The sequence below is a fragment of the Pteropus alecto genome, unplaced genomic scaffold, assembly GCF_000325575.1.
Source record: "Pteropus alecto unplaced genomic scaffold, ASM32557v1 scaffold8, whole genome shotgun sequence".
Taxonomy (NCBI): Eukaryota; Metazoa; Chordata; class Mammalia; order Chiroptera; family Pteropodidae; genus Pteropus; species Pteropus alecto.
Genome location: NW_006494609.1, coordinates 2,014,705 through 2,039,485, shown reverse-complemented (window position 1 = coordinate 2,039,485; position 24,781 = coordinate 2,014,705). Strand labels below are relative to the sequence as shown.

The following is a 24,781-nucleotide window of genomic DNA, read 5'->3' as shown; positions in this document are numbered from 1 at the left end:
TGTTAATCTAATTTCACTACTCTCAGTATCACTAGCATCTAAATTTTAGGGCTATGCCGTCCGTTACAGAAGTTATTACTAGCCATATATGACTATTTAAATTTAAATTAATTAAAACCAAATAAAATAGAAACTCTAACCACATTTCAGGTGCTTACTAGCCAAAAATGACTAGTTACTACCATATTGGATAGCACAAATACAGAACATTTTCATTATTGCAGACAGTTCTGTTGAGTAGGATTATTCTAAAGGCTGCCTCATTCTGTCGTGCTCTACTTCAGGAGGTCCCAACCTTGGCACTGTTGACATTTTGGGCTGGATCATTTTTTGTTGTAGAGGCCTTGCAGGATGTTTAGCAGCATCTCTGGCCTCTACCCACTAGACGCCAGTAGCATCCACCCAGTTGTGACAACCAAAAATGTCTTCAGACATTGCTATATGTCCTCTGGGGAGCAACGTCAACTTTGAGAACCACTAATATACTTTTATATGTTCTGTATCAGCTAGTTTTTGTTTCATAAAAAGCTTAGTGACTTAAATCATTTACTAGTTCATGAGTTTGTGGATTGACAGTTTGGTTTGGCTGTATTGATCTCTGTGACTATTGATGGCTTTTGGAAGAATAGCTTGGCTCATATGTTGGTTGGCAGGCTCTGACCAGGGTAAAAGTAGGGAATTTATTTTCCACATGGCCTTTCCAGTTGGCACATTTAGTCATCTGGTGGCTCAAAGTTCTAAGAGTAGCGAGAGAGGACAAATTCCACCGTGCAAGCACTTTTCTAGTCCTTGGTGACATTTTCCAATGTCCTATTGACCAAAGCAAGTCACTTTATGGCCAAGCCCTAATTCAAGAGGTAGAGAAATAGATTACACCTCTTGATAGGAGGAGTAGCAAAGTCACATTGTAAAGGCGTGTGCATAAGGAATGGGAGGAATTATTATGGCCATTATTACTCACAGTGTACTGCTGTTATTTTCTGGACAATACAAGGAACTTAGCTCTTTAATTCCACTTAACAGTCCCTTTTTATTTTCTTTTTTGCTTTGCTTTAATTTTATTATTGTTTTAGTTATTTAATTTTACTCACATATTTCCTCTTCGTAGTAGTCATGATTCTTGTGTTACACTTCCATTTGAGATTATTTTCTTCATAGACAATTCTTTTTAATGTGAATCTACTGGTAGTGAATGTTCTGTTTTTGTCTGAAAGCACTTTTTATTTTGTCCTTATTTTTGAAGGATATTTTTAGTGGCATAGAATTGGAGGTTGGCATTTATTTTCTTTCATCCCGTTGTCTTCTGATTCCTTTGTTTTTGTTAGAGAAGCCATGTTTTTGGTTTTCATCAGCTTTCAATAATACCTCTAGGTGGTTTTCTTCGTATTTAAGATGCTTGAGTTCCATAGACCTTCTTGAATCTGTTGCTTGATGTCTTTTGTCAGGTTTGGAATATTTCTTCTGATATTGCTTCTGCTCCACCTTTCACTCACTCACTTCTGGGGTTCTAGATATCTGTACATTAGATCTTTCCCTGTATCCCTTGTTTTATGCGCTTTTCTGTATTTTTCTTTTTTCTGTTCTTCTCCTGGGTGATATCTTTTGACCTGTTTTCTAGTTCATTTAGTGTTCAGTCTACTTTAACAAGCATCTATTTTATTATTAATTTCATATGTATTCTAGAATTTCACTTTAATTATTATTCATTTGTTTTTATAGATTCCAGTTTCTGGTGAAATTTTCACCTTGTCATCTATTTTCTTGAAAATATTAATCACAGTTATTTTAAAATCTCTGTCTGATAATTACAATATCTAGATCCCCTTTTTGTCTTTTTCTGTCATCTGCTTTTTCTCTTGGCTTTCATTCATTTGGTTCTGTCTCATAGCATTCCTGGTCGTTTAAAAAATCAGTATCAGACTAGAGGCTCTTGATGATGATATTGTTTTCTAGAAAGGATTTAATTTTTTTTCTGGTAGTAGATAAAAGTAGGAGCAGATGACCTTCATCCAATACATTCTTGAAATGACTCGAGTCTTTGTTTTAGGCTACTTAAGGGCTGATTTAAAGCCAGTTTCCTTACTCCAAGAGTGTTGTCTTTCAGTGGTATCATATGAAATCCTGGGGTGTTTGCCAGGGCCTCTCTTTCTCGGCAGGCCTTGAATTTTTCTTTTGCTTACACAGTGAGGCTACCAAAAGTTCTGCTTACCTTTTTTGCTTTAAAATAGACACTTTGCTTGATTTTTGGTCTCTTGTCCCCATACAGGTTAGGATTCAGTAAATATCCTGAAGGCAAAAGCAGAACAGGATGTCCAGACTCACTTTTCTGTGGTTGCCTTTTCTCTGGAACCTTAGCCCCTCAAATCCTGCCTGTCTTGATAAGCTCTGAACTCCATTCTGTCTGTGCAGCCCTGTGAGACTGCCAAAGCTCTAATCTGCAGCTAGTTGCCTCAGGAGGCGAGAGTGGTGGAGAATGTCAGGCTTAACTCTTTATTTCTTTTTTTTGTGGTATTTTTGCTTCTCACATCCTGACTGCCTTCTGTGTGTGTGTCATTGTTTGTTTTGTTTGTTTTTAAATCTAGTTCTTATAGTTCTTGAATTGGTCTGATATAATCTATTCTTGTCATTTGTAATGGATGTCTCTATTTATTGAATCATTTATTAAACAATATTAATGACTTATAATAAACAATATTATAAATAATTTTAAGCATATATTAATAATTACAGTGAACTTGACATATGAGGATCCTGCTCTCATGAAGTTTATATTCTTCTATGGAAGAGAGGAAATAAGTACACATTTATTTATGTTGTGATAAACAAGTAAAGGAGAATTACAGGGTAGTATGAGCTTATGATAGAGATTTAATTTAGGTGAGAGGAGGTGGTCAAAGACAGCTACTACTTTGAGGAAGTGATTTGAGTAGAGCTCTGACAGATGAATAGAATTAATTTAGGGTGGATTAAGAGGTTATTAGAACTGTGGATTAGAAACCTTGAGGTAAAAAGAAAGATGGCAGGTTTAAGGCATCCAAGAAGGCCAATTTGGATGGCCTGATAGGCATGTATTAATTCTGCCAAGTTTTGTAAGCGTTACTAAGAATTTTCTTATTCTTTTTTCACTCTTTCTTCCAGTCATGTTCTGATCATTGGTCTGACTGTAATTCACCTCCTGTCTCAAGACAGAGTTACTTTTTTTTTTTGTCTAGTTATATATTCACTATGAATATATTAGATACCTTTTGCATGCAAGGCTTTAAATTAGGTACTGAGGTTGATTAAATCTAGCAAGATAAGATTTAAAACACATTATGGTAAAGGTTGTTTTGAGAATCACTTTAATTTTGAGTATAGAATACTTTCAAACTCAAGATAAAAATAACTATAAACAAATAATGAACCCTAGTCTGTAGGCTGATTTTTGTAGTGGTATGAATCGGCAATTTCGAAGCTATTTTCTATCTAGTCTAGGATTGAACAAATGAATAAGTGTATTGAGTATAATGGGAGCCAGGGTTTTCATTATTGGAGAAGGGAATTTTATATATGGAAAAGAAGGCTAGAATGAACTCTATGATGATGGATTTGAATTAGAGGTTATGAACTCATGATTTTTAATATTTATGTAAATGTAGAAAAATACGCATGTGTGCACGTATACACATATTCCCTATAGACATACATGCATATTTGTATGTATATGTATGGTGTACACATATGCTTACGTGTGTATGTATGTATATTCCAGCTTTGTTTGCTAAGAAGGCCTAGAAGCAATTACATCTTTGATAACAATAACACACCTAACTCCCATATGTTTCTAAATGATTCTCCACTAAAAGGAAAGCAGAACTCCTTGAAGAAATGGCTGATCCCAGGAAGAATTAGATCAGGGAAAATACAAGAGGAGTCTGGAACATATTATTATTTTACAAAGTAAGAAGGTAATCAAAGAATGATGGGGACATGTCAAAAGGAACAAGAACCTTTAGAGAAGCATCCAGTGGCCAAATAAATAATGATAGTTGTAGATTAAAACCCATTGAGAGAATAAGAATCTGTGGGTCTATACAAATATAAGTAAATGAATGAATAAATAACTAAATGAGGGAGAAGGGAAAGTTCTTCCTTAAAATAGCAAATACAAATGTAGAACTGTTGAAGTTAGAAAATGACCAATTTGGAACAATTAAAATTGTACTTTCACACCAAAACTGTTGGGTGAGAGTTTGATGAGGAATATGATGTTTACACAGCCTCAAGATTTTTACTTGTTACAAAGAGAAGAACAGTAACTTCACAGTGGAGAACTTGACAGGTACTCCTTAACCAAATGATCAAAGTAAGGCACTGATAATAGGATCCACAAACTTCTTGCGACTTCTGATGTGATACAGTGAGAAAACCCAATGTTTGTGACATTCCTACAAAAAATGCATAGTCTGAATTTAAACACGTGAGACCATCGGACAAACCTACGTTGAGGGACATTCTACAAAATAACTGGTCTATATTCTTTAAAGATATCAGTCTTAAAAGACAGACTGAGGAACTGTTCCAGATGATAAGATTCTGAAGAGATATTACCAGCAAATGCAATGCATTATCCTGAATTGGGTTCTGGACTAAGGAAATCGGTAGCCTTAAAGGACATTTTAAAGACAGTTACTGTATTTGAATATGGACTGCAATTGTATAATAGAAATTTTAACATTGATACAATAATGGTTTGGTTAACTATACTGTGATTAAGTGAATGTTCATATTCCTAGGAAAATACATAGAAATACTGAGGACTAAAAAGGTACAGTGTCTGAAACTTATTATCACATGATTCAGAAAAAAAATGTATGAAAAAGAGAGAATGACAAAGTAAATGGAACAAGATGTGCATAATTGGTGGTATTTGCAAATTTTCTCTTATGTTATATAAAGATAAAAATTTACTTTAAAATTGCTAAATTAAAATCTTCATGTATCTGAGTTGTGATTGAACCAATTTGACCTTATTAGTTATTTATAAGGTTCATTAAAAAAGGAAAAAAGTTATTCTTATCATTTAAAGAAAGTAAAGTAGTGGAGGAAATGCTGATCAAGTATAAAAATCCAAATTGTTAAGATACAGAGCAGAAGGACCTGAATTTTTTTGTTTGGAGTTTATTGCCTAGTAACCTAGAACACTTCATGTCCTGTATTTATTTTCTTAAAAATTTATAAAGTGCATATTTAAAAAATTTCCTAAATATTTCATATATAAGTTTTCTGCAGAAATAGTGTTTTGTAGAAATTAAATGGTCTTTGATCCAGACGAACAGGACACTTATAAATTTACTAAGAAAATTTGAAGGCCATTTTTGCGATTATTTGTTAAAAAGAGATTTTTTTGGGGAGGTGAGAGTTCATTCTTTATCAAATCTTTGAGATACAATGAACACAGTCTTTTTAATAATTATTTTTATGTGATATCATTTTAATAAATAATGTAATTCAATTATTAGACTGGCGACATTCATAAAAACTCACCTTGATAATAGTCTTGATGAGCCATTTAAAAAAATTATCCTGTAAGATTTTCGTAGAATATTATTACTATTTTTTCTTTTTAAGAAAGATTTTTATATTGGATTGCCAAAATCATCCCCTTCAAAGAAACACCTACCCTTAGCACATATAGATATATTACTGGTAAATGCAAGTGTTGATAGGAATGTGGTTATTTTTAAATAATTTGAGATTCTAAAGACAGCAATAATGACAGTTTAAGTTGTTTTGACTAGTAAAATGCTACAGGTATGATAGGCATAATCCCTCTTCAGTGGAAACGATAGTTCTACCCTACTGCGAAGACGTGTCTGTTTCTTTCTGTTTTTCTCTTATAAAAATTGCTTTCTACCAATGCCAGGAATTGCTCCTTTATGACACAGCTCTTCCTGTTTGGGGCCCCTTGAATACTACTTAAAAAGGATATGTGTGGAATGGGATTTGTGGGAGTAGTTGTGAACAAACAACAATGTCTTATCTGTTTGTCTCTCTATGTATATACAGTATTTCATATTTCAAAGATCCAGTAATCTACCTCTAGGCACTTGACTTTTATCTAGGGGAATTATTTGTTATGAATTAGAGGAGATTGTGATTCTATTTTAGTGTGTGGGTCTTATAGTTGCTGTGGTGACTTGGAGTGGTCAACTTTGTTATATCATTATAATAAAGTCCTGTTTTCTGGAGGAAATTGAGAACCTCCTCTTTTTGTTTTCTGTACCTGTGTTTTGTTTGGAGGTACCATATCAGTGTAATGTAGCAATAATTATGTTACTAACAACAATTTTGTGAGATGTTTATTATTCTCATTTTACAGATGAGGAAACTGAGGCTTGGTGAAGTTACGAAACTTGTCCAAAGTCACACAGCTTGTAAAGGGCACAACCAAGATTCAGAGACAGGTCTGTCCAACTTCAAAACTCTTAATCATGGCCATGAAATTTTGAAATAGCTGTGAAGTATCAACATATGATAAGTTGTGTTTATATTAATATTGCTTAACTGTTGTTTTAACACTTACTGATAATTTTCTTTAATGGTGAATTTTTTCATCCATAATAATTTTATGTATTTTTTAAAATATTGTGAAAAGAAGTATAACATAGTAATTGAGGGGCTGGGGCTCTGAAGACAGACAGACTACCTAAGTATGAATCCCTCAGTTTAGTTTCTCCACTTACTCGTGTGACATTGGGGAAGTTACTTAACTTTTTTGTACCTCAGTTTTCTTATCTGTAAAATGGTGATAGTAATATTATCCACCTGATAGGGTTGTTGTGAAAATTAAATGATTTAATATGTGCAAAGCACTTTCAACAGTGCATGGCACACAATAAGCATTCAATAAATTTTAACTTAGTATGCTCTAGCAACCGATAAAACATGATCATTATTTCTAATTCTGTATTAAGAAATTTGGATAAAGCCAAATTTAGGAGCAATATAAGAGAGCACAAAGCTTACATAAACAAAAATTAACTTTGAAGAAGTTAGATCTCCAGAAATTCATACATTTGATTGAGCTCAGATCTATTATAAAGCAAACTGGGCAGCTGCTTATAGGTCTTACATTAACAGGGGTATTATTTGTATAAGGACCATACATAGGCCACTGGGGATACTCTTTGAGCCCAGTATGAGCATTGTATTATGAATGTGTTTTGTCTATTTTCCCCTTGTAAATGCAATTTGTATTCAGAATAAACGTTTACATTTTTCAGTGGCTTTTAAGGAGATGATGTTTTGGCAGTGTTCACAGATAATTCCACGAACCCAAACCATATGTGTTACATAAAATGTTGGTTACCATAACTTACATTGCAGGAGTGGTTATCATAACTTACATTGTGGTGAATGTGCACACTTGTCTGACCTTTGAACCAGTGGGCCCACAGCACATTCGACTAGAACTCAGCCGTATGATGTCATGTATTCTTAACTCATATTTGTTCATTGCTGCTGCCAGAATTCTGAAGTGCCATATCAACTATTACTACAATTTGGTAAAAGTATAATACCTGTAATTAGTGACTAATAAATATGTACCAGTTGCATAAATATCTGTAAATAGGAGTAATTTGTGTCAAGTTACACAAAAATTCAAAAACTGTTATTAGGATATGAGGGCAACCTGGCCGTGACATCTGTCACCCCAATGATCTCGAAAGTTGACTTGGCTGATTTAGCTGGGTAGGCGGTTGTCCCTTTCCTCTCTCACCTCTCCATGTGCGCCCCTTCCACAGCTGCACACTGGGTCGAAGAGGACGACCTTCCTTGGTAGAGTTGAGGACCATTTTTTGGTTAAGTGTATATGAGTCGCTGTGCTCTCCTGCCAGAACTTCCAGACAGGCTCTCAAAAGCTGTTATTAAAAACTGGGACTTATTTATGGCCATGCCACCCTGAACAAGCCCGATCCCGTCTGATCTCGGAAGATAAGCAGGGTCAGGCCTGGTTAGTACTTGGATGGAAGATCACCTAGGAAGACCAGGTGCTGTAGGCGTAAAAAATAAAAAAAATAAATAAATAAGGGATTGTAAGCTAAGAAGGTCCTTGCAATCTATGCGGTCAGCCAAGGGTTGCCTCACCTAAAAAAAAAAAAAAATGGAACTTATCTTAATATATGAGCCCAGTGCCTCTGTAGCTTTTAGTTTATGCATGCATTTAATTCTCTTTATCATATTGAGCCTTTCTATCCTTAAACATGTTATATCTTGTTATTTAGATATTTTAAAATATCTTTCAGTAAACTGTTCTCCATAAAAATCTGTTTTTCTCTTAAGTTTAATTATTAGATACTTTATTTCTTGTTACTCTTGTAAATAGTATATTTTTCTTTGTTTTCATTTCCATTTTCTATTTGCCGATAAAAGCTTTTTTGGTGTGTAGATTCGTGTTCATCCACCTTACTAAATTATTAAAGTGTTGTGAATGCAAATTGTCTTTCTTTCCAATGCTTACATCATTTCTTTTTCTTGCCTTACTAGTTAGAACTTCCAGTACAGTATTCAATACAAGTGTTAGTAGTGGACATTCTTATGTTGCACCTAGTTTTTAAAAGGAAGTGCACCTTACGTTTTACCGTTAAGAATAATGTTTGCCATAGATTTTTGATGGATACTCATAGGTTAAAGACATTTCTTTTACTAGTTAGCTAAGATTTTGTGTGTGTGTGTGAAGAATGAGTATTGAATATTGTCAGATGATTTTTTCGCATTATGAGATGATCATATAGTTATCCTCCCTTCTGACAATGCGGTGAATGACATTCATTGATTTTCTAATGTTGAATTACCCTTGCGTTTTTGGAATGAACTCAACTTAATCATAATGGTCTTTTCTTATACGCTTGGATTTAGTTTACTAGAATTTCACTTAGGATTTTCGCATCTATGTACACAGGTAAAATTGGCCTGTAATTTTTATTTTTTTATATTGCCCTTATTTGATTTTGGTATCCAGATTACGCCAACCTCAAAAAATGAGTCGAGAACTAATCTTTTTTTTTCCCCCTTCTGAAAGGATTTATATATGACTGGAATGATCTCTTTCTTTTAAGTTTGGTTGAACTTCTGTTCAACTGTCTGAGCTTAGTATTTTGGGGGGACGCATCTGGGCTTAGCATTTTTTGGGGAAGGTATGTATTCAGTTTTCTACATGGTTTTATTTAGGATTTCTGTTTCTAGTTAGGTCAGTTTTTAGAAAGTTTTCTTTTTTTTCTTTTTTTAGGAATCCACCCATTTTGTCTGAGTTTTTAAAGTGTTTGGCATGAAGTTCAAAATATTCTTTTGTTATCTTTTAAATTTCCCTCTTTTTTTATTCCCAATTTTTCGTGCCTTCTGTCTTTTTCCCTTCATCAGTCTTACTAGAGATCTTGTGGGTTTTTTTAGCCTTATCAAAAAATCAGTGCTTGACTTTGATTTCCTCTATTGTATATTTTTCACTTAATTTCCAGCTTTTTCCCTTTCTGCATTTTTTAAGTGAAAAGCAGACTCTAAAGTATAAGGACACTGGGTTATCTCCTATTTTCCAAGGACAAGATTTCAATAGGCCTTAGGAACAGCTGGAACCAGGGGCCTGTAGTGCTACTAGAACTCAACTTCTTCCTCTGACTTTATGAGTCTCACTCTTTCTTGCTCGATGTTAACTGGCTTTTCTACTCTTCAATCAACGTGACAGAAAACGGACAATGAGCCTCTGATATCAATTCCAACTTTATGTGCTCTTGAGTCCTCCAGGGACATCAGATTTTTCCATTTGGATAACTTTCTTACTGAAGATTGTTTTCTCTAAAATTCTTTTTAATGAGATTTTCTGTAGTAAACTTTTCTTTTTTTTTTTTTTGGTCTGAAAGTCTGTCGCTCTCATTCTTGATAGATACTTCATTAGGTATAAAAGTATGGGTTGGCAGTTATTTTTTAGCCATTGGAAGAAATAATTCCATTCTTGTCTGGTTTCCATTGCTGCTGTTGATAAATTCACTGCCTAATACTTGTTCATTTGAGTGAGTCCATTTTTTTTAACCTCTGGCTACTTTTGAGCTCTTTATTTTTTGGTTTTCTGAAGTTTCATATGTTGTTTCTAGGTATAGATTTCTTTTTATTTACCCTGCATGAGATTTTGACCATGAACTACTTATTTTTCCTAGAAGAAATATTTGTGGGTTTTCTATGAGGCCCAAGAAGGAAATAAATTGCTTCAAGGTGATTTACCTTTGTTCGTTTTTCCCCAGATGCCTCAAGGTACTAGTTTGGTGACTAAAATTCATCATTTGAGCTGTTGAGCCACCCAAAAAGGATAATTTTGGGTTGCAAATATGTGTGTGGGCCTGTTTGTCTTTTCAACCTCTTAGAAATCTTATTCTCTACTGTAGTAGGAAGACAAATTTCCTTGTAGTCCTTTGGAGATAAGATGTGGGAATGGGTAGCCTGGATTTAATTCTGGTTTACTCTTTTCCACATAATGAAACTTTCAGGTGGGTCCCAGCTTTATGGAAAAAGGGTCTCCTATTAGATTTTCGATGTTGGATAGATCTTGAACTTTGACTTCTCTCCCAAGAGATCATTAACACTGAAGCTCAACTTTGTGAGTTAGGCAGATGTCTACAGGACAAAAACAGTTTCATTATGCCATTTATCTCTTTGAGTTTCTGCTTTCTCATAGATTTTGATCTGGTTATTACTTTATCATCTTGTCAGCTCTTCAGTGCTTTTAATATTTTTTGAAGTAAAATTTTATCTATCACTTTTAGTTTTCAGTGGGAGAATTGGGTGAATAATCTAGCATTACTGTGTTACTGGAAGTAGTATTTTAATTGCTTTGGGTTTTTTTTTTTCCTGATTCCATAGGATAGATGCTTAACTCACCAATTATTAGCCTTATTTTCTAATATAAACATTTAAAGCTATCCATTTATTACATTCATAATGGAGTATTTTCATTATTATTGACTATACATATTTAAGATTTTCAGTTTGCTATTATGATTTTCAGTTATGCTTGCCCTTAAGTTATAACGTATGATTCACAAGGCAATTAGGAGTTTTAAAATATGTAGATTTTCAAGATTTATCTTTTTGTTATATTTAACTCAACCAAGATTTTCAATTTGGATTACAGAGCAGGACTCACCTACATGCTATATACAAGAGACACACCAAGTGATTTAGAAAAGCTAAAAGCAAAGGGGTAGGTAAAGATATACAAGGCAAAATGGAAACAAGAAGAAAGCAAGCGTTGCTCTGTGCCACTCTTTTTCAGTGGCTTTTTCTCTCCTTCTTGATAACAGACTTTAATGAATAACCAATATTCCATCTCTCTGAGAGTTCTCAAGGTTCCCGGAGGACTGAATTTGTGTTAATAATAGAATGGTAATTTTCTTTTACTTTCTTCTCTTCCTCTTTTCCTCAAACCTTAACATCTTTGAAACAGAGATGCATCTCATACTGGGATGCCTCTTACTATTGATATTTAACAACTAACAAACAATAATAATTAACAATTAGTTGGCAGCATTTTTTTTTCTTTCCTAGTGGAACATAAAATAATGGTGCATGTTGCAATCAATGCAACACATACACTTTAACATACATATAATGACTCTTTATCCCACCCCATCCCCTACTTGAAATGCCCCTTTTTTGGTTCTTCCATCCTATGTTTATATCATTGAAGACTTTAAGGGAGGAAACATTCTTTATTTTCTCATCCTGGCTTCTCTTCTTCTAGCACTTAGTGCAATACTTTGTTGGAGACAAGGTTATGTTTAATTAACAATTAAGAGAAGTGTGTAGGTATAATGAATTATAGCACAGGCTATGACATATTTATATAAGTGACCATTTTTTTAGCTTCTTGATGAAGAGATTAATATCTACATTAGTTAAGATTATTTTAGGTAGAATTTATTGGATGGGATGCATAGTCATTTGAAGATGTTCAAGAAGTTTAATCAATGAAATAAAAAAGTAATTACAAAATATTATGCAGGACGAAGGAAATGAGAAAAGTAGTACAATAAAGAATTACAGAAAAGAGTATTTAGAAAGACAGGGAAAAGAAGGCCTCATCAATGAGATGACATTTAGGTTGAGACTTAAGTATAAGTGAGAGACAGAAGTTGTTGAAGGGTCTGAGAGAAAAGCATTTCAGACAGAGAGAAACAGCAGGCCTGAAGTGGGAAAGAGCTCACAGTTAACTGAAAGGATCATGGTTAGTTGGAGAGAGTGCCACCTCCAGGAAAGAGGCAGGCTGGGGCCTTACCTTACTATGCAATATTTACCGAGCATCTATGATGTGCTGGGCACTGTTCCAACCACTTCTTGGGCAATATGAATTATTATGTCATACTAACTCCCTGAATGCTGAGAGTTTGGATTAATTTGAAGTTACTTCGAAAGACATGGAACTATTATTCAGTGCCATGAGCCACTTTACATTTTTAAAGATTACACTAGCTACTTTCTACACAGTTGATCAGAGGGGAACAATAGAGGAAATAGAAACAAACACTAGTTGATGGCTTACACTAGTCCAGGTAAGAAACAAAGATGTCTTGGACCACGGTTCTGATGTTGGAGATGAAGAGCAGTGAACAAATTTAAGACATATTTTACAAGTCTTTGTGGATGGCTTGGATAAAGGGAAAAAGGGTCATGAGGGAAAGGAAGGAGTCAGATCAGAGAGAGTTAAAGAATTAAAGAGATGATGTGTATAATTTGTGAAATTGTCAGTAAAGGGGAGCAGAACTATGTTTGACTTTCTTATTTCTGTAATTTTTCCAGTGCATTTCTGTCTGTTTTAAATTCTTGGACCCAGATATATTTTTATTCTAGTCTGCCTCTCCAGATTCCAGCACCTTTTTCTCATCCCACACTTGACAGATGCTTAGAGGAGGAAAGTCGGTGTGAAAAGTAGGCTAGCATTCTCAGCAGTTCTGCCCTTTTGCATCAAGATGTTTCTTGCTAAATCAGTCCTTGCTATATCAGAGCAAAACCATTTTGTTCTATAAGTGAAGATTTAATTCTTGGAGGAACACCATCCTAATGAAAGTCTGTGTATACGTGTGTTGTGTGGGGTTAAGGGTGAAGGACATATGTATTTTTATTTGTTAAGTTTTAATGTACCTTAAAAGGTAAAGGTACGTATAGCCTAATTGCAAATTTCAGCTCACCAATTGTTTTCTCAATTGAAAGGCAAGTGATCAACTTAAAGGTAAAATTGGTTGTGTAATCAATCAGAAGAGATAGCTTTTTATGACTTGTATGTAATCTTAGGGCATTGCTGAATTTAAAGAGCCTATGGGGTATATGATGGCCTAGTTGAGAACACATGGTCTAAATGATAATCAGGGCTGAGGAGCATGTGGCTGGAGATCTTTGACGAACTGTGACAGTGTTCTCAAATACCAATCTTTAGGACATCCACGACTTAATTTGTTGTTGTTTTTAAATCTTTGATCTGACAGTTGATAAAGCAAAATAATTTTTAGTTTTAGCTATTGGAAAATTAGAGTAATCTGTTCTTAAATTTTTTTTTTATTTGAAAATGCCATAGGTGGCAGAATTTTTTTAAATAAGGCACAATATGGTATTCAGGATAGCCTAACATGTGTAGCCTATTAATAAAAAAAGTCGAACTGAAATATAAACAGATTTAAAATTTACTGACACCTAGGTTTTTACAGGAGCTGAATGAATGTTTCATTTGAGAAGTAGGTTAAAAAAAAACAACCCTTTGTTCTCTCTACTTTTCTACAAATCTGTTTGTAAATTAACTTTTATCACAAAACTGACTGTGAACTTTTAAAATGAATTTTATTAGTCCTGCAAGTTAAGTATGGGACATACTGTGTTTATTTCACTGTTGGTGATGAAGCTGTACTTTGTTGCTGTTCATTTGGCTCAGTGCCTAAGTAGAACACCCAGCCAGTGGTACAACTAAGTAAATTATAAATTGTTTCCTGTTAGGTAAATTATGCCGGTGAAACCGATATCTGATGTAATCCAGAATTCTTAGGATTCATTAATCGAGTAGGGGCTTGAGTAGATGATCTGCCTCTACATCTCTGGCCACGCTGAGTGTCAAGGATTCCTTACATTTTTTCACTTACTTAACTGGATCAAATAGATTTTTTTTTCCTTACTCTAAATCTTGAAAGCAAGTTCCACATCATAAGAAATAGTAAAAATCAGAAAATTTAAAAATGAAATACTTGATGCTTATAGTATAACCTACCTTAATGTAATGATGATTTTATATAGTATTTCTATGAGAACAAATTTTTTTTTTTTTTTTTGGTGGACAGTCTGCTTTTTTTTTTTCCTTCTAACTTCCCCTGTAGAATTATGGGATAGAAGCGTGATAAAGAGTACAGTAGAATTGTATATATTCATATTTAACCATGTTTGTTTGGCAAACAGTAAAATAAAAGTGAGTTAAAACCAACTTAATTAAATTTAAATTTAGCTCTCTCACTATTCTACTCAATGCGTTTCTGCCATACCATGTTTTTGTGCCCCTATAGTGTGAGCATGCCGTGCTAGATGGATATTTTTCTCACGGCATAGATCCTATAAACATAAGCTTACTACTTGAATTATGTTCAGCTGAAAACAGCAAGCTGTTCCATACTAGGAGAAATCCCTAGCTGTGTTGGATTTATTGCAAGATAGTGTAGTACTGTACTTTATGGATGACTTAAGGTATTCCCAATATAACTTGGAATTTATGTGATTTTTGCTTTTAGTGCTATCTTTTGAACTTAATCCTATGAGAGTCCCCTGAAAAAAATTTAGCTAATCTAAGGAAATTTCTGAATTTAGTAATTGTTTTCAGATATTCAAAATATGGTACCCATTGTTCTATATTTTAGTTTATATAGTCTTAAATTTGCAACCCACTACTACTGTTGTGAAAATTAGAGTAATTTTACCATTTTGGCTAACTTTGGCCCATACTATTATTATTTTTTTCTTAGAGGGAAACAGTCTTGAGTGTCAGGGTCTAGTTTCCTGAGTGTGTCTTCTATGTCTACTATGTATATCAAGTATGTGCTGCAGTTTTGTTTTTTTCTCCTCAAAGTAAATTTTCTAAAGCATACTCCTGCCTCGTTCGATCTTTCATATAATTTATATACAAGAGAGGCCTAAAGTTAGAGGTGTAGTTGTGGCTATACAACAAAGAAAAGCGAACAAGCAAAATTGAGGAGGGAAAAATCTCCGAAAAGAAGTCTCCATTTTCTTGAGTTGTCGCTCTAGTGGCTCTTCAGAACCCCTGGGTTCATTCCAGATTTGGCTGGACAAACTAAATTTCAATGACTTCATTCTTTTGAGTAAAAATGGGACAGATTTTATAACTAAATGTGACTTGTTTTTTGTTGTTGTTATCCTTTATGAGATGTCTCATAATTGTATGTATGTATTTATAGTTCTACATTCCCCACCTCTATCCTCAGCTCCAGAAATGATTTTAGGTGACTTGCTTTCCACCTAAATAAAATTATAAAATAGTCGATATATACAAAAGAAGATATATAATGTATGTAGTTAATAGGGCATAATGAAATGAAAACTTGCATATCTACTACTCACTCAAAACTTAGAACATTATTAAAACTTTTGAAGTTTCCATGTGAACCTTTCCCAGTTATGTCACCATTTCTTTTCCCTCAGAAGGAGCACTGCCCTTAATTACGTTTATCATTCTCTTGTTTTTTTGTTGTTGTTGTCATTATGGTTTTGTTAATTATATACATATGCATAAATATTATCTCGTTAGTTTTGCATATTTTTGCCAGGTAATGTAATGTCAGGAGACTAAGCACAGACTCTGGCACCAGGAGGTTCTGCCACTTATCACCGATGTGATTTGGGCAAATTACTTCTCAGTGCTTGTTTCCTCATTTATAAAATAGAGATCAATAATAGAATCTACTTGGTAGAGCTGTTGTGAGGATTAAATGAGTCATTACATGCGAAGTGCATCGTGCACAGTGCCTGGTAAATAGGAAGTTTTTTGAGTGTAGTTGTTAGTATTTAAATAAAAGAATCATAATATAAGCAATTTGCTTCCTTCTCCCTCAACATTATGATTGCGAGATTCATTCATGTTGGTTATTTCTTGTGTTCGTTGACCATTTCTGTTCCTTTGTAAAATGCTTATATATTTTGCCCATTTCCTATTAGTACTTTAAACTGATATTTGATTTGCTTATTGATTTTTAGAACTTATTTAAATATTAGGATACCAATACTTTATTCATATATGTGGCATATATTCTCCAAATTTGTGGCTTATCTTTCATTTTCAGGTAAATGATTTACAAATTAGGGGAAATTCTTTTGTTAGACCACCGTCTTATTTGGGGTGTATATAGTTCACAGAATTTTTAAACCATATTTTTGCAATCTTCCTGAGTAATCCATTCCAATATAAATAAACACTATAGAAAAAATCTTGTATCATTATAGGGTTTCTGACCAATAGCTCTTCTTAAAGCTTTTTTAAATATTAATATAATCTAACTTTAGAACCATAAAGCTGACTACATATGCAACATTGAGAAGCCATTGTTAGAAATTATACTTTTTGTGCCACTAAGTCTTGGTCTTTTTAGTTTTATTATGTTTTTCCAACAGGTAAGACCATTTTCTGCTTGTAGCTTACCATATGAAACATAAATTGTTCCTATTCTGTATTAGAGAATTTTTGTTTGTTTAAAGGCATCGTAGTCGTACACCTTACATGACTGCACTGGCTATAGAAGATTCTTTTAGAAATTTAACCTCCTTAGTTGGTGAGTATAACAAGTTGGATGAAACTGCTTACCAGTTAATTCTTTTTTTTTTTTTTTTTTCCCCAGAAAATTCATTTAGAAAACTTTGCTTGATTTGGAGTTTTATTTTGCCATTCTTTATATATTATGTTTTATAGGGAGCATTTAGGAACTGATCCTGCAATTAGTTTGTCTCTTCCCTTTAATATGGGCTTCCTGTGGTTAGAAACAGTTATTTCTTAGCAGTTTATAAACTTGTACATGAAACTCTTAGTATAGCAGAGGTCCCCAACCCCACAGACAGGGGTACCAGTCTGTGGCCTGTTAAAAACCGGGTCATACAGCAGGAGGTGAACAGTGGGCAAGCGAGCAAAGCTTCGTCTGTATTTGCAGCCACTCCTCAGCGCTAGCATCACTGCCTCAACTCCACCTCAGATCATCAGGTATTAGAGTCTCATAGGAGCACCGGTCCCACTGGTGCCAAAAATGTTGGGGACCACTGTAGTATATAGATAGTACCATTCACACAGCAGATGCCCAATATTTATTATTTCTTCTTGTCCTTTTGTTCTTTCATGGGTAGAACAAATTACTGTTTATGTGTGAAATCCTTCATACACTTATATATGTAGGTGCTGTTTAAGCAATCTGTTTATTTTGTCACGCATAAGGTTAATTGCTATGAAAAGTATGACAATTGAGCTGATCTTTTGATTTTGTAGATAAGACTTTATATTTGAAACAGTTGAGCTATTACTTTGTTTTAGAAAACTATCTTTAATTCCAGCATTCATAGTAAAATCTAATATACCTTTTCCCTATTGAAATAGTCTTATTTCAACAGATATTATATGAGTGAATAGTGAATTTTCTAGAGCTGGTATAGAAAGAAGATTCAGGAGCTTAATCATCAGGATCCAATTCACCATCATCTGCTGGATTATTAGTTACCTCCTAATTATCTCCCCGCTTCCATTCTTGTTCCCTTCAATCCATTCTTAACCCAGCAGCCAAACATACAGCATAAGTTTTATTTAGAACCCTTCCAAGGCTCCCCATTTCTCTCAAAGGAAAAAATCTAAAACCGTTTAGACTACAAAGCCCTAATATGACTTTGTCCTGTGTAACCCGTCCAGTCTCATCTCTCCTACTCTCTTGTCTTCATTTCGCACTGGGCACACAGACCTCCTTTCTGTCTAACGCTCTAGGCAAGCAACCCTCTCAGGAGCTTTGCGTTATTTTTCTTTTTCTGGAATTCTCATCCTACTTGCATGGTTCACTTTTTTACCTCCTTCAATTCTTTGCTCAAATGTTACTTTAATTTAAATTGTATCCCTGCTCCAGCACTTCGGATTCCCCTCTTAACCCTGTTCGTCTTTTTCTGCATAGCATTTACCATTTTCTGACATACCTTATAGTCGGTGCTGTGCTGGTGTTTCACCACTCGTCCCCTGGACATAATTTGTGATCATGAGTAAGATGAAAGTGAAACAACGAAGACATGTCAAAAATTTCACTTATTTCTTAATTACCTGAATGACTACTTAGCAGAATTTATTGGATAATAGTTTTCAAATACTGGAAGAATATTTCCTCACATTTTTTTTGTGCTATTCATAATGTAATGGTTATAGACATTTCACATTTTTAAGGTTAATCTGCATCATTAACAATTGCTCCATCAGTTTCTTAGAGGTCGACAATCACAAAACAATAAATCAAGCTATGATTGGTAGTTTTTGCCAAATTCCACAGTATAAGTACTTCCACCACGGCCGATTTCAAGTTACCAAGGTGAAGTCACTGCACATGACGCTAGGAAGAGATGTACACTAGCCCAGCACTATATAGTATTTCTACTATACAGATACAAAAATCATAACCCCAGGAGCATAGATTATAGTAAAACATAATAAAATAATTACGAAGTGATAAGTTTTTGATATTTATTACCTTCGTCTTAGAATAACTTATGTTTATACAATTGGATTTTTAATAAAGGTTGTGTTCAACACCCAGTTTACAAACTTACTGAAAATTTAACGGTTGGATCTTGTCACCCAGTACACCACTGTAAATAATTTGCCTACTTATTTTGTCTCCTTCATAGAGGCATAGGTTTTCCATATTGTGTACTGCTGCAAGGCTTGGTAGGCAATCAGTAAATACTTGTTAAATAATTTTAATTAAAATATTTGAGGTCTTTTATATGTAATTTACAATTCACGTAAACAAATGTCTGTACTAGGTACTGAGTGAAATATAAATATTGCCTTCAAAGAAATGTAAAGATTTTTTCTTCATTTTTAAATATGAAGTTTTGATTGTAACAATAGTATAAAAATGTCTCTGAGCTTTAGATCCGGACTGTAAATAAAAGCATGCTACTCTGAAAGGAGTAGAAAGATTTTCAGATTTGTCCTGATGAAAGAGATATATCATATGATCCCCTTTTGATTAAAAAAAGATAAAGCATATATGCATAAAAAAGACAAAGAAAAATTCTACATGGTAATGGAGGTTATTTCTGTTTAGTGGGATTCCAGGTCATTTGCTTTTCATTCTTTGGATTTTTCTGTTTTTCCTGTTCTTTACAAGTAACATCCATGACCTCTGCAATAAATATTACTTTAAAATTAGCTTCATTATCATACCGTGTAGTATTTTAGTTGAAAGAGAAGGAAAGTAAAACATTACAAGTAGAAAGTGCAGTGTAAAGAAAGAGAAGTGGGAAAGCCACGGCGTGTTCAAAAGGCCTGATTTTCATAGGATTATGTGGGAAAGTATTAGGAGAGGAGGAGGCTGGGGGAAGGTTGGGTTTAGGTGATAGAGGCTCCTGAATGTCAGACTCAAATTAAACTTTAGGATCTTCAATAGTTTTTGAACAAAACCAAAGATGAATTTAGGGTTATTAATCTAGCATAACTATTCAGGAAGTTCAGAGGAAAGAAGGCTTAAAGTCGAGAGTTGTTACAGAGGATGGACGGATGAAATGATTTTTCTACCAGGGCAATTAGGAATAGAAAGTAATGGCTGAATGCCAGAGATATTGATACTCTCATCCAGTAGCATTAATTGATGGAACTGGGTATGGAAGAATAATGGAAAAGTGTCAGAGACAAACCTTAGACTTTGCTGTTGTCATTTGAAAATTTTGATGGATGTATAGGTGTTATGTAGAAAGAAGAAAGTCAGGAAGAAGAGCTTGTTTGGAAGGAAAGATAAATTTGATTTGGAGATATTTGAGTTAGAGTTGGAAGTACAAGACCAAAGCTCACAAAAAAAGTCAGGGCTAAACATGAACTTTTTTATGGGGGAAAGAGATGACATATAGAAAGAAAATAATTTGTTTATAATTTAATTTTAACCCATTTTCAAATGTTAGCTAACTCTTCATTTCTTAGAATTTCCTGAAGCAAACAGTGAAGCTAACCTAATTATTGGTTTACGGTCTTACCATCCTGGGCAAAATAATTTCCTGGAGCACAGTTACATCATGTTGACTCAATTCTCACTACTCTTATTTTCTAAACTTTTCTTTAGTCCCACTGACACCACCCTACTTCAGGCTGTCGTCATAATTTGCCTAGACTATTTAAAAAGCCTTCTAACTCACCTGTAGTCTTTCCCCCTCAGATTTATTTTCCACACTGCCACCAGAGTAATCTAACTATATTGCAACTCTGACCATGTCAGACCTTTTAGTGGCTTTCCATTGTCTATAGGATAAAATCAGGACCTTACCCTTGCTTACGCCTCCGACCTAATTTCTGCATTGCTCTTCTCCCATTGCTGCCTAGCATTTGACTTCATACATCTCTGCTTTTATCGATAATGTTGCCTTTCCCTGAAATATCTTTTCCCTCCTACTCCCCACTGCATGTGGCTAATTTTTGTTCTTCCTTTAAAACTTAACTCAGGCAATATCCCCTATAGAAACTGTTTCCTAGACTGTGCTTCCAGAGCATACTGTATATAGTGCTATTATTATATTTGCCATATTGTGCAGAAATTAACCTTTTATGAGGGGAGAGAGCCACCTAAAGGCAACTTGTTTTACTAATTTCTGTATCCACAAACATTAACAATAGAGCCCAGCCCATAGTAAGTTCTCAGTTTTTACAGACCCAAACAAATTGGGTCAGAGGGGAAAGACTTAAGGAATGGGAGAGAAGAGGTGATGATTTAATTTTAAAGTAAATGTATTTGAAGCAACATCAATGCACTAAAATGTAGAAATTTGAGTAAGACAGCAAGACTTAAAAGTACGATGGGGAAATCATAGTCGGGGTGGTAGTTTGTGTTGATTGATTATTTCTCTAAGACTAATAGTGTCAATGACAGAACACATATTGAGGACTGATGTTTGGAGAATACCCTTAATGTGTGAGAGAAAGTAGAGGAAGCCCTCAAAGGCATCAGTAGAAACAGAGGTGAAGAAGATAAATCAGAATAAAATATTGTGTGAGGGGAGGCAGGGAGGAAAGTGTACAAAGGAGAGCCGGAATCATGGTGTCACATTTTGCAGAGCAGTTAAGTTAAGGAGAATAAGAACTGTGAAAAGGTTTTCTCTATGTGGCAATTAAGTTGTATCTAGTGACCTTTGAAAATACTAGTAGAATGGGGATTTCATTTCTTTTTTTAAAATTTAGTTCGTAGGGCAAAATAAACTTTGTTCTCAATTTTTACACTTATACTTACAAAAACGAGGATTTCCCCAAGGGGTATGATTTTCTTTAGGAGTAAAATTCAACTTTGTTGAGGACTAATAGAAAATGTTACTTTGAATTAACATGTTTTCTATTTTTTTTCTTGTTATCTGTTTTTATTTTGTAAGCAAGCTCATTATACACATAGATTACTTGAAAACAATGTTCGGTCTCTCCCTGGTGTTGACTGTTATTTTATAGGCCAGTGGTAGTTACTCTTTATGAAATAACAAGCAAGATATTATCATTATATATTTATATTATGATTGAATCACTAATTTTCAAAAATATCCAGCCATGAGACCCTGTCCATAAACTTTTACATGGAACTCTGATGTGTAAATCAGATAAAGTGGTGCCTGTCTGTTTGAAACTGTAACAGGGACTGAAGCCCCTCCTCAGAGTTGTGTCTAGTGTTCTAACCTCCTCACTTGCCCTCCAAACAGTGGCTCCTGGGTCTCCATTGAAAAATGTAGGGCTGCCTAAAGCATAGTTCAAGAATCCCTGATATATAATAATCTTTGTAGAAATGCTCATAGCAAACCATTTTAGTACTGAAAGTGACAAGATACTTAGAACCCACATTGGTTGACACTTCCAGTCTATTCTCTTTTTGGTCACTAGACTGGTACAACAATAAATAGCTGCCCAAAGAGCAAATACGCTTATACTAGAGTTCTTTCTGCAGAGGTTGGGTGTCTTTCTTTAAGGGAAATTGTCAAAGTGGTCCCTTTGTCAGTGGGAGGTTGGCCTACTATTACATCTGCAGTCTCATCTAACACCGATGATTCTCTGGTCTTATATGTCTACATTTATCCTACCTAGTAAATATCATCTAATGTGATAGGAATTTATTTTATCTTTAATGTCTTCAAATGTATAGTATTCTGTATATATGTGACAGGCACTGTGTTAGGATGCAGAGGTACTACTTAGACAAATAAAATATAGTCTACCATTAAGGAAATAGAAAATTGCTGTAAGGCTTGACGAATACACTAATAGAAGTATGCAAAAGGTGTTAATGGGAATCATATGAAATGGAAGGACCTAACCCAGTCCAGGTAGGGGCTTGTCAGAAAAAAATGCTAGCTTCCTAGAAGACTTCTGAACTGACTCTTTAAAGATGAGGAGACTTTAACCAGAGGAAAATAGGGAAAGGTCTCTCTAGGTAGAGAGGGAACACATACAGAGGCTCTGAAGGTGGGCCTGCCTCTTTGGCTGGAGCTTAGCTTGTGAATGGGGACTGGAGAGTGAAGCCAGATGAGTGAAGCCATGCGTAGGGGTTTGGACTTTGTCTTAAAAGTGATGTGAAGCAATTAAAGTTGTTTTTTTTTTTTAAAATTCTTATTATTTTTTATGGTGACATTGGTTAACGGAATCCAATAAATTTCAGCTGTACACTTTAACAGTAAGGCATATACATATTTACACTGTTTTCACCTCCCACAGTTAGATTTCTTTCCGTCACCACATATTTGACCCCCTTTACCCTGTCTATCTTCCCCCTCCCCTCCACTCCTTAACTTCTGGTAACTACTAGTCTGTGGTCCATGTCCATGAGTCTCTGTCCTGTTCATTTATTGCTTTTAGCTTTATAACCCACATATAAGTGATATCATGAGATTTTCAACTTTTTCTGTCTGGTTTATTTCACTTAGCATGGTGGTTATCTCGAGGTCCATCCATGTTGTTGCAAATGGCAGTATTTCATCTCTTCTTATGGCTGAGTAGTATTCTATTGTATATATGTAGCACAGCTGCAGTTGATGGTTTTTAAGCAGAGTAATTACATGGTCACATTTGAGTTTTAGAAAGCAATCTGGCAGTAGTCAGAACACAGTGAGGTGGACCTCTCTTGGAAGCAGTAAGACCATTAAGTAATAGACTATTGCAATAATTTAAGCAAAAATGTCCAAGGATAGTAGAACTAAGTTTTGGTGGAGGGAGTCGGGGACAGGCAATGAATTCAAGATGTACTAAGGAGGTAAAATCAGCAGAGTTATTGGTCAGAGAAAGGGTGAATGCAGGGATGACTTTCGGGTGTCTGGCTTGGCTAACTGGGTAGGGGTGTGGTCTCGTTTGCTAAGAGGAAGAAGAAGAAAGGAATCATAAAGGCTTTTTGCCTCAAGACTCCGTATTCCTGCCAACTTGAGCAGGAATATAGGTGTTTTTTATGTTCTTGTATTTGTGTTTGTATATATTTTTATATATGTTTTGTATATATGAAAGAGTATAAGGATGTATTATCAAGGAAAGTTATGGAATTCTTTTTGGAAGTCTGTTAGATTAAGGTAGACTCTCATTTAGCTTAGTTTAGGAATGAGTGATCTGCTTAAAGGTAGAGGAATGGACTACCTTTTGTCCAGTCCTTTGATTACTTAATATCTACTTCATATGTTCTGTAAATCAGTTTTGAATTGAGAAATAATAAATTCACTTTTAGAAAATCCAGAATGTTTACATTGCCATATGTCTGTCAGAATTTTTACCTTTTAAGAATCTGTGTGGTAAGATTGACTTGTTTGTGTAAATTAGCTAATTTGATAATAATTCACTGTGGCATTATGCATTTTAAAATACAAAATGATTTTCCTCAGAATACAAACTTTGATTTTCAAGTCTTTCATTGGTGACATGTGGGAATTTAATATTCAATCCCTTGCTATTTAACACTCCTGACAGAGAGTTATTTCCTTTACATAGCTTTGTCTCATCATTTTCTCAAGTTAAGGCTGGTTGAGGTACTTAAATCCTTTGGTGAAAGAATGAGCAGTGCTACTTAACAAAAAACTGGAGGTATTGGTTTTAGAATTTGTGATTTCCTCTGTAAAGGGACACTTATTCATTATCTTTATTCATTAGTTCTTGAGTGAAGTTCTGTTATTTCTTATCAGTTAGGTCTCGCTTCCCTGTAATTTTGCGGTACCAGCTGCACCTTTTAAAGCATTAGAGAAGTGCCTCTTACAGTTCCAAAACAAGAAACTGACTGTAGTTTAATACTTTAAATCTACAGAGTTAGTGATGAGACTTGACCTTTGTCATTGAAAACTGTTAGACTACTTTCATATCTGTAACGATTATAGATGTGAAAGTACATTCAGGTGTCACATCGCTTACAAGAAATGTCTTCTTTAGAATAATTTAGTCCTAGTGGAACATTTCCTTTAGGTATGTTTAAAGGAAACTTTATTTTATTCTTTTTCATAAAACATCTTTTATTAAAGGTGATTGTAGTCCCCGCTTTGCTTAGTG

The 24,781-nt window shown here is 34.5% G+C and overlaps 1 protein-coding gene and 1 pseudogene across 13 annotated transcripts in view; both read left to right on the top strand.

The window, feature by feature from the left end:
• The window catches only part of NUMB (NUMB, endocytic adaptor protein), a 128,026-nt gene that overhangs the window by 50,935 nt on the left and 52,310 nt on the right, over positions 1-24,781 (top strand). For 10 of the 13 annotated variants that reach the window (XR_003044097.1, XM_025042023.1, XM_006925426.3 and 7 more), the window contains exon 3: positions 6,362-6,446. The exons of the other annotated variants lie outside the window; for them this stretch is intronic. The gene's annotated coding sequence lies outside the window, so the exon portion shown is untranslated. The remainder of the gene's footprint in view (positions 1-6,361; positions 6,447-24,781) is intronic. 13 annotated transcript variants of the gene reach the window in all.
• On the top strand, positions 7,927-8,045 carry LOC112473739 (annotated as a pseudogene).